Raw genomic sequence first — 10565 nt, forward strand, 5'->3', positions numbered from 1 at the left:
AGATTCCTGAGCAGCATGATGGGTGACATGACGCTGACGGTGTCAACAATTATGGACCTAAAGTTCAATCTTTTACAAAAGTACATGTTTATTGTAAGGCTTGCCGGTGAAAACTGTTGCTTCAATTACTTTGGGCAGCCATTTTTTAGCGCATAGTCTTGTACCATTACCCAACCTAGGTGGGTTGAGATTGGGAAGCAACATGATGGTTGACCCAAATTTCAGTTGAAGATGATGTGGTGGCATACCCGGCTGGTTGAGTGAGTTGAGGAATTCTGTTGGATAGTTTACAGTTTCTTCGGCATCCACCACTGTATTGATTGCATTGTACCCAGTAACTGTGCCCGGAAGCATATTGTATTGTATTGTATTGTATTTGATTATTTATATAGTGCTCTTTCCCCATTTGTATGGCCTCAATGCGCTTTGTGGTTGGAACGCCTTCAGTGACTGTAGTCAATGTGCTGGAAAATTCTAAAAAGTTTAGATTAGTGATGCATGTGTGCATTTTCGCCGGTCTGGGCCTTGGCTGGCTGTCTAGGCTCATCTAAGCAGCCCAAAAAGAGGTCAGGCACATGGGTGGGTGCTGTTGGTGGTTTGCAATAGAGTGTGATTGTTGTGAGAGTCGGTGTGTGGCCAGCTATACCGAATTATCTTTCATTGGTAGTCGATGTATGCTAGTGGCAGAGGTGTTGAGGTACGTCAGGTGTTCAGTGTGGAGGGCTATATGTGATGCTAGACCAGAAAGCATAGCCATAGCAGCATTCTATGGTGCATGGATGGTTGACCGTGCCTGCGGCCTGTTTCCGCAGATGTGCTGTAAGATATGCGTACCATATTCTTCAAGGTTATACGTACCATACCGTAGTCTTCAGAGTTGTTCGGCTGGAGTGTTCTTTGTCCAGTGTGGATGGCGTGGTCTCATTGTTCACTGTCTCTCTAGTGTGAGAGTCTGAGCAGGCGGTGAGCTGGCTTCCTTGGTCTATTTGTCTCATTATTCTTGGCCTCTCTTGTGCAGGTGTCTGGGGGGCGGTGAGCGTGGGTGAGTTTATTTCAGTGTATCACAAAGAAGGCCGCTTACTTCACTGGTGTATTTGTCAGGTAGGAATGTTGTTGTGCATGGGATGAAAGTGTGCCAGGTGAGCCACTGCAAAAGCTGCCGGCCACTGTGTTGTAATTTGGTGTAAGGGGATGTTGGGTTCGGCACTGTAGTTTCGAGGAACGAGGTTTCAGGGCGATATTGGGAGGAGCCAAGATTTTAATCTGAGTATTAATTTAATTGACAGAATAATTTCTTGCAGCGAGTATAGCTTGTTCGCACAGCCACTCGTGATTTTTATAATTTTCTGATATGTTTGAATATACTTTATGTGTCAGTTCTGTAACCAATGGCACCATCTTGCAAAAAACCTCTGGAAAAGTAATTTCACCTGATGCTGCAACAATTTGGAAACTTGTGGAATGCGTTTTGCCTTCACTTTCGCCTCTCAGGTCCATTTGCCCCTCGTACGCCTTTGCCTCCGATACGCCAATGCTTCAAAAAGCCACAAACCCACAAACAAATGTGGATACTTATAAATATTATAAATATAGATGAACGGGGTATACCAGGCCTAAAGCCTTGAGTGGCATACTGTGCATATATTTTTTAGAGCTTAATTTAGTAATTTTTAGAGATAGACTGCAAGCCTTGGTCCTAGTCTTGAGCGACTGTATACAAGAGCATGAGTACTCGTCAGCTGGTGACTCCAGGCCATTGGATTATTAAGCAGCAGGAAGAGTAACTGCTAAGGGATTTTATTAGAGGTTGAATATGATGGTTTAGGAAGCGGTGGTGCTAAACTGTTCAGTGCACTGCACATGTGTACGGAAAATGTAATGTGTCGCGTGATTTTTTAATGGTTTTGAATGCTACAGCACCTTTCACTTTCCTACGGTGTACTTTTAGGCAGCAGAGTGAAATCATGTCATTCGTACTTATTTCTTAAATTCTTTTACAATTTTTCTCTTACGGGAACATGGCTAACAAGAGCACCAGAATTCTTTACAATAAAACCATATAAAAAATCTAAAGATTCACAATACCAAACAGCAAATACATTATACAATGAAATGAGTAAACATTACCTAACCTAAAATTAAATTCCCAAGATGTCCAGTGTCTAAAACTGCATTAAACTTGCATAAAACAAATCATAGACCCTTAAACGTCTAAAATACCTCAATCTTTTCAATAAAACACCTGGGTACATCACCAAAAATCCTAAACTGCTTGGCCCCAAGGCCTTTAACATCGTTCTGAACTTCAAGTAACTTTTGGTCATGCAGAGTTTATTTGGTAAGGCATTCCAAAGTTTCACAGCAGCACCTGAGAAGGACCTATTCACTGCTAAGGTGCATTTAAAACGTGCACCTCGAGCTGAAGAGACTCACTGCTGGGAAACCCTGTGTGACCCGCTGGGAATATTCAGGTGATCGAAAGTGAAATGTTTTATAGGCAGTACAGATCCGCTTGAACTTGATCTTGAAATCAACAGGCAGCTAATGCAAATTCTTTAAGAGAGGACTAATGGAGTTACATGTCCTTGCCCCACAGACTAAACGAGCAGCTGCATTAAAGACTAACTTCAATTGGAGGGATGAGTGTGGTTTGGGAGCACTGTTAACAAAGAATGTCCAGTATCAATCCGTGAAATGATGAATGATTGTATTAGGGAGCGAAAATGGGCACCTGAATATAAGGCTTCACCAATCTTAGTGAGATAACATGGAAATGGGCTGATTTCGCCATTGAATTTATGTGAGGTACCAAAGAAAGATGGGTATCCCGCAGGGGTGGACTAGAATCCAAAACAGGCCCTGGAAATAATGAAGAAGCCCTGGGAATATTTTTCAAAGTGGCCCCACTTTACACATTTTCAGCAAGCCCAATCCTTTTCCTATGAGAAAATGTGGAAATAAAATAGGTTACCACACAAAAAACGCCCATGGTGCAGAGGCCTAGCGGGAAATCTCCAGAGTTCTCTATGTGCCAGTCCAACGCTAGAATCCAGTGTAAAGCCTAAAGATCTTACTGAAGTAGCAAGCTGGGAAGGGGCACCTACAAATTTGCTTCATGGAATGTTTTAATCGTCGAGGAATCAGGCCTCGCATATTAAAATAAAGGATATTCAGTTTTTGAAGTACTTAGTTTCAAGTAATGCAAAGCCATCCAACTCTCCATGTCCAGCAGGCAATCACCATCTCCTGTCAAGGAAAACTTCATATAAAGTTGAGTATCATCAACAAATTGATGCATACATACATTATGTTTGGCTACAATGTCACCAAGTGGCTCCATATAAAGGTTTGAAAGAATAGGGGATCAAATTGCGCCCTCAGTACTACATACGGCACTTGTTCATGAGTTGAACGAACTTGAACAATTACAATGATTTGCTGATGGTTTGTTAAAAAAGAATCAAGCCATTTCAATGCTGGTCGCTTAATGGCCATTCTTTTTGGCAAAGTGTCTTGAAGGACCTCATGATCAATAGTATCAAAAGCCGCCGATAAGTCTAATAATACAAATGCACAACAACTTCTATCATCTACAATTGTCAAAACGTCATCTAGAACCTGAAGTGTTGCGGTTTCCATGCTGCAACCCTTGTCAAAAACCCTGGCTGAGAAGAGCCTAATAAACCTTGATTTCTAATCCACTCATTTACTTGCAGTCATGTGATTCTTTCCAGTAAGTTTCCTAGATACGGGAGGGATATGACTAGATGATAATTGGTCAAAAGATAAACGTCTAGGTTTGCTTTTTGTTTAAAAGGGCTTACATGACCAGTTTTCAGAGTCTGAAAAGCATCCATGTACTGAAGAAAGGTGGGACCCCTGCCCAAAGAAAGTCGTGAAGAATGAGAAACATCCTTTAACTTTTTTCACAGGGCATGGTTCTTCAGCGAAATATGTTGGTTTTAACGTATCGATTATTGCACAAATAGAATCAACATCAGGTTGTAAGGAAAGTGATTCCCAACCCTGCCTTGCCTTACATTGAAGAACTGCAGTAGTGGGGGGAATACAGGGAATTTCAACCTTAATCTTATAGATTTTCAAAGAGAAAGAATTAGCAAAATTCTGACAGCTCAAACTTGTATACTGTACAGTATAGCATTGACTTAGATTTGTTGTTACTTTCAGCAAGGAAAATAGCATTTTTGGCTTATTTAAAGCCTATTGAATAGCAGAAGTATAATAATTTTTTTGGCTTTTACAATATTCCACAAATACTTCCTACAAACTTAAAGATGATGATGAAAAATCTTTCTCTCAGCTCAAACCTCTACTGTCGTCTCTATACAGGATTCAATTTACAGAGTTATTAACTATGCTCGACAAGCTCAGAATTCGGAATGGTTGACTTTACAGTTGTCCTAATGAATTTAGGTGGCAGAAACATAACTGGTTCTGTGTTGTGTATATATTAAGTGTTTATCTGATTATCTACTGTACAATAAGGGTTTGCTTTTGTGAAGCTCTGGGGTAATGGTATACTGGCTGGGGAGTGGTTGCCAGTAGTGCACTGTTTGGATGCTTTGTTCATGTACAGTACAGAAATGGCATGTTTCTGTTATACTCTAGTTTATCACCTATGTTCCATGATGTGAACAGGGAGAAGCAGATGTTGCACGTAAAGCAGTGGATCGATACAGGTGAGGACTTTCAAAGGTTCTATGTCGTTTCATCAACCACTATTTTAAAGTATTTTTCCAAAGTATTTAAAAAAAAAAACTCTTCTAAAACTTTTTTAATATTGGATGGTCCCCCAAGCCTCCCCCAACCATATAATGTAAACCCTACCCCAACACCATACCCACCCCTTTACCCCAGTCCACCAAATATTTGAAAGCATTTTTTTGATGAAAATGCATCAAAAAATATCCTTTGCAAAAATATCTGGCGATGAAACAACGGCATGTCCTTTGAAGACATGCTGCTCACAGTCGGGCCATCCATAGCACTAGAACAGTTCAAGAAGATGACGTTTCTAAAGACATGGTACCTGTTTAACGAATCACATCTCATTCATCCATTGAAAATCCATATCTGGGCCGGCATCTCCAATCATAGCCACAACTAATAGTCATCTTTGAAGGGATAATGGACACAGCCTTCTTCAACACTGTGGGGGTCATTCCGAGTATGGCGGTAGCCATGGAGCAGTTAGCTCCATGGCTGCCTCCCATACCGGTACCGAGTCTGGTGTTGTTCAATGGGGACTTACCGGTCCATTCCGACCATGGAGGGACCGGTAAGTCCCCATTGTACAAACCATTCCCCATTCCCATTTGAGCCCCCATAGGGCTCAATGGGAATGGGGAGGGCGCAAATAACCGGCTTGCGAATGTCAAGCCTGTTATTTGCACCCTGGCCCTTTAGCGGGACCCGTAAAGGACGTGTGGTCCGACCACACGTCCCTTACGGTTCCTGCTAAGGGACCTCGGAATTGGGCGGTAGGGGATTACCGGCACCGGTCTCCTTACCGGTGCCCGGTATCCCCTACCGCCCATCTCGGAATGACCCCCTGTGTCTCCTGCGGTGAGCTGGACTAGAATGTTAAACAATAGCATACCATTGACGCCTGAAAACTCCTAATGATACAGGACAATGATCCAGAACATTCCTCAGCTGCAAGTTTCTAGGCCCGGGGGCCTCGTTACTGAGCCCAGGGCGCCATTGGGAATAGATTCCTCCTGAACCTCTGGGCATAAATCTGATTGAAATGCGGTGGTGCATCCAAAAGGATATTTGAAGTGGGTTCATAAATTGCAGAAAGCGGCAAAGATAATGGATGGAGCCACATTTTGTTTGAGGCAGTTTCAATAAATATTCGCTGCAGGACCATTGGCCACGTTACAAGGTCCTACCAGTGGTCATTGAATGGAAGGGCGCTGTGATGAACGTGTGAATCTGTATCAGAATATGTCATTTAGACATGCAAACAGCTATTTTATCAGGGTGGGGAATGGTGCAGAGGGTCACGCTAGGTTTTGGGTTATGCAATAATGCACTGGGCAGAATCCATGTGCCCGTGTTAGGCATGCATCGGCAATTCAAAAAGCCTTTGATTGAGAGAGGCTAATGCTAATTATCTGAAACCTCTGAATGCACAGATGTGTAGTGCTTTTTTCGCCTGCCGACAAATATGTGATCCGGTATCCCAAAATGCAAGCAATGTTTTGCACAACCATCATGGGAGTTGATGTAAAAGGGGGTGGGTCACAAGGACAGACGCAAAGGGAAAACACACACACAGTTTAACTGGTGTTCTTTACATTGGTTGATGCAACATGAATGTCATTGTCACAGTTGAGGACAGTAAATGATGTGGAAGAAGTTAAGGACTTTAACTTCTTCAGTTCTTACTCAACCCGTTGACGGAACTGCACAGCCAGCTCACCATGACGTTTCTGGGCAGTCTCTCTTAATAGGTGCACACTGTTTCTTAGAAGGCACCATTTCTTGAAAATCACCCAGTAGCATGGGGCCCAGTCTGCTGGTTTCAGGCTCATTTGTAGGCACTGAAAAGTCCTTGCAGACTATATCTTGGTGCTAAAGAAAACAAATATACAGAATGTTAATGTCATGAACCCTTGCAAATGGAAATAAAAAAATATCACAGTACAGCAAACAGTTCTGTGACCCCCATGTCAAAGTTCTTTTAATGCCAATAGAAAAGGATGACACCCCCACAAAAAGGAAGATTATAACACAATACTGAACCACCACATCCAACCCCTCTGATGCCCCACTATATTCAATTAATGGAAAATGTACGAGCTTGCAAATTAAGAGGGTAAGAGACAGGAATAATGCACTGTTAATAATAGTCATATTTATTCTAAGGGTTTACCATCATGAAAGCATTTAGAATGATGTTTATTCCTTAATTCAAAGCTCCTATTTACTTCACAGGCAAAAGAAAGTGCAAGAAAGCTTCCACGGTGATATCATAGCAGCATTTACGGTCATAAACTGACTGTTGTACAATTTCCCAGTTTTATTGGACAGAAGTAATACGTGTATACATGGTCATAAAATTAACTACCAAGCCCCTGGGAAGAAAACATGATTTAAAACACTTTGCCTGCTATGAACTAATTTGAAACGTAAATACCAATTAACAGATGGTTTAAGAAGCTCCCTTTCTTCTATGCCTTCTCTGCCTGCTGTTGTACCCTCATATCCAATCGTAATCACTAATTCCTTTGCGTTCCAAGGATAAGAACCAGATCATGAACCAAGTGTTCAAGCCTAAGTGAGTGAGAAAAAACATTTTCTAAATACTTGAGTCAAGGGAATCTCTGAGAAACCATTTGCTGAGTCAAGATACTAGTCATGGCCAACATCAAACAACCAAAAACAGGCTAGCCCAGACCCTTTGCCATATTAACAATGGACTTAGTCTTGGTCTGTCTTCGATATTATCTAAATAAATTCAAGGTGCTTCCAAAATGTTGGCGCTGACTACAATAAGCACCCACCCCCCTAGTCTGAGGAATTAACCTGAGGTTTAAACCTAAATGACTGCTGAGTTAGATTAGAATTGTTAGCAGCTTGCTTTGCTTTGTAAATGGTCAATATGGAATCTATTGACAAGCCTCTGGCGTTGTTACTATATCGAATAACAGTCCTGTTGTGGGCAATTCATCTCATTCAATCTTGCATGCTCTCACCAAGGATACACTGAGCCATGCTTGGTCTGAACCTTCTTTATTCATTTCCATATCCCAACTGTTCCCACTCCCTCCCATGTCCCTCCCCTTCCGCCCTCTTCCCGCTCTGGTGTGTTTCTTCCCTTAAAGGTGCTGCGTCTCTTTGTTCAGTTACAACACCTCCCCCGTGCTTAACATGAAAGCCGGGGTCACATTTGTTCAATGAGTCTCACCAGTCTCCTCACTGTCCTGTGGGGTCTGCCTAGAGACTCTCTGGTTTCACCAATCACTTCGACCGGGGGGCTTGGGTTTTCTTCATACACTGGGTCCTCGGTGATCACTTCTGATGTCTCTTAATCGTCGAGAATTTTTTGAAGAATGACACATTCCGTGTTATCTCCCCTGGTTCTCCAGGCGCGGTTATCATGGGTCCATGATGATCCGAGGTTCTGGGTCATAGCGGGTGTCCGTTTTCCTCCCCTGGTTTTGTCGCACTAGGACTGTCTGCCCTACTTTGAGCTGGAGTTCTTTTGCATTCCTCTTTTTGTCAGCCCATTCTTTGGCTTTCCTTTTCTGTTCGGCATCTCGTTCCCTTATGGCTGCGTCTTCTTCTGGTGTGTAGTCTTCCCATTGGGGAATGTGTGTTCGGGGTCGGTATCTCACCATTAGTTCTGCTGGTGTTTTCCCCTTTGCATTGTGCAGTGTGTTCCTGTAGCTTCTGAGCATGCCGCAGATAGCTTGTGAGTGTGATACTTGTTCAGCTAGGGCTTTCTGCCTGGTTAGTTTTATAGTAGCCATGAACCGTTCCACCATTCCGTTGGCTTGGGGCCAGAGTGGTGTAACCTTTTGGTGATGGAAACCGAGATGGTCTGCGAATTTGGCAAACTCGTGTCCTTGGAACAGAGATCCGTTGTCTGTCTTGATGATGTTGGGGATGCCCCATTCACTGAAGAGTTCATCTATGAAGGGCGCTGTTTCACAGAATGATGTTGACGATGTTTGTTTGCTGCGAGTGCCTTGTCATGTTGTTCTTGATTCTTCCCGAAGATCAGGATATCATTGCTGTAGTTCAGGGCATTCACCTCGGATGATATTAGGCGTCTGATTGTTTCTTGAAAGATTTCTGTGGCGGAAGAGATGCCAAAGTTGACCCGTTTATATCTAAATAGCCCTTCGTGTGTTGCGAATGTGGTACTTGCTCTTGAAGCAGGATCTATGACAAGCTGGTGTTAGCCCTGATTGAGGTCTAGTTTTGAAAAGTGCTTTGCTTGGTTCAGCCTGATGAGCATGTCCTCCAGGCTTGGTCCCGGGTGCCTCTCCCTTTGAATAACGGTGTTGGGGATGCGCATATCAACACAAATGCGTAATCGTCCGTTGTCCTTGGGCACTATTACTATGGGGGATACCCATGGTGTTGGTCCTTCTGCTTTTTCGATGGTGTCATTGAGGAGGAGGAGTTGGATTTATTTTGATACTTGGGCCTGGAGGTGGAAACCCACTTTACGGGGGTGTTGTGGCACAGGCGTGACTTTGGGGTCGATGTGCAGCTTAATGACAGAGTCTTTGAGCATCCCTACCCCTTCAAACAATTTGGGGAATTTAAGGTCCTCTTTGGTGAGGGTTCGGCATGTTATTGTCATAATGTCACCGCAGTCTGACGGGTGTCCCTTGATTATTTCAGTTTGTTCGTATTGCAGGTCGATGAGTGCCAGGGCCCTGGCCATCCTGTAGCTGAGAAGGCAGCGTCCTATGGAGGGACTCCTTATGACATGTATTGTGGTGGTTGTTGTGAGGTCACGGTGCGTCAGGTCACATTGAAATTTTCCTTTTGACGTCATGGGCAGGGCTGCTCCCCATTGGAAGATGTGGGTTCTTGATTTCAGCAGGGGGTAGAGGGTCGCTATCTCGTGGTATAGTTCCTCGTTCATAACATTCACTGTTGCCCCGGTGTCAATGGAAAACTGGTTCTTGGTGTTTCCAATTTGTATTGTGACCCTGGGGGGCTAGCGTGTCTTCGATGTCGACGCTGAGGAGTCGGACATATTCCCTGTTGTATCCATCTTGTAGGTATTGGGGTTGTTGCACCTCGTCTTGAGGATATCTCGGTGGAGAGTTATCGTATGGGTCGATATCCAGTGGGAAAGGTTGGACGTGGCTTTCTTGTTCATGAGGTGGCAGGTGTTCCCTTGTGTACGTTCTCTCTTGAGCAGTAATTTGTATTGGGTCATAGTGGCGGAAATCATACAGTTCATGAGCTTTCCTGTCAGGTTAAATTTGTAGTCCTTCTAGTGCCCTCACTGTGTTTGGACTTTGGTGGGTGGTTGTGGGGCATGTCACTCCTCTTTCGATGGGGCATTGGTCATGTTATTCTCTGTGTGACTCTGACAGGCGACGGGCATTCTGTGGGCAGGTTGGGCTCATCTCGGGGAGTTGTTCTTTGCACATGGCTTGAAAGTGGTTTTCTTGTCCACATCGTATGCATCATTGGACAATTGCGGGGCATGGTCCTCTATGTGAGTACTCAAACCCACACCGGTAGCATTGTCAATCACTTTGCGTTCGCTGTGTGGTGTATCTGGGAGTTTGTCTACCTTGAGGATTCGGGTATCGGGTGTATGGGGTCATGGCTGCAATGATGTCTCCCTTTTTTGGGTTTTCTATAGCTGCGGCTTGGACATCTATTCTTTCATACACCCTGGCCAGGTCTAGTACCTCTTTGAGGGATAGGGGCTTATTCAGAAGATGTTGACTGAACATTGACAATATGCATCCCTCTATTATGCGCAGTCTGATGGCTTCATCGTCATTGAAGTTGGCGAAGTCACATTTTATGATCTTTCTTTGAAGACGGATGACAAACTC

This window comes from Ambystoma mexicanum, chromosome 6q (assembly GCF_040938575.1).
Source record: "Ambystoma mexicanum isolate Mex_15411 chromosome 6q, UKY_AmexF1_1, whole genome shotgun sequence".
Taxonomy (NCBI): Eukaryota; Metazoa; Chordata; class Amphibia; order Caudata; family Ambystomatidae; genus Ambystoma; species Ambystoma mexicanum.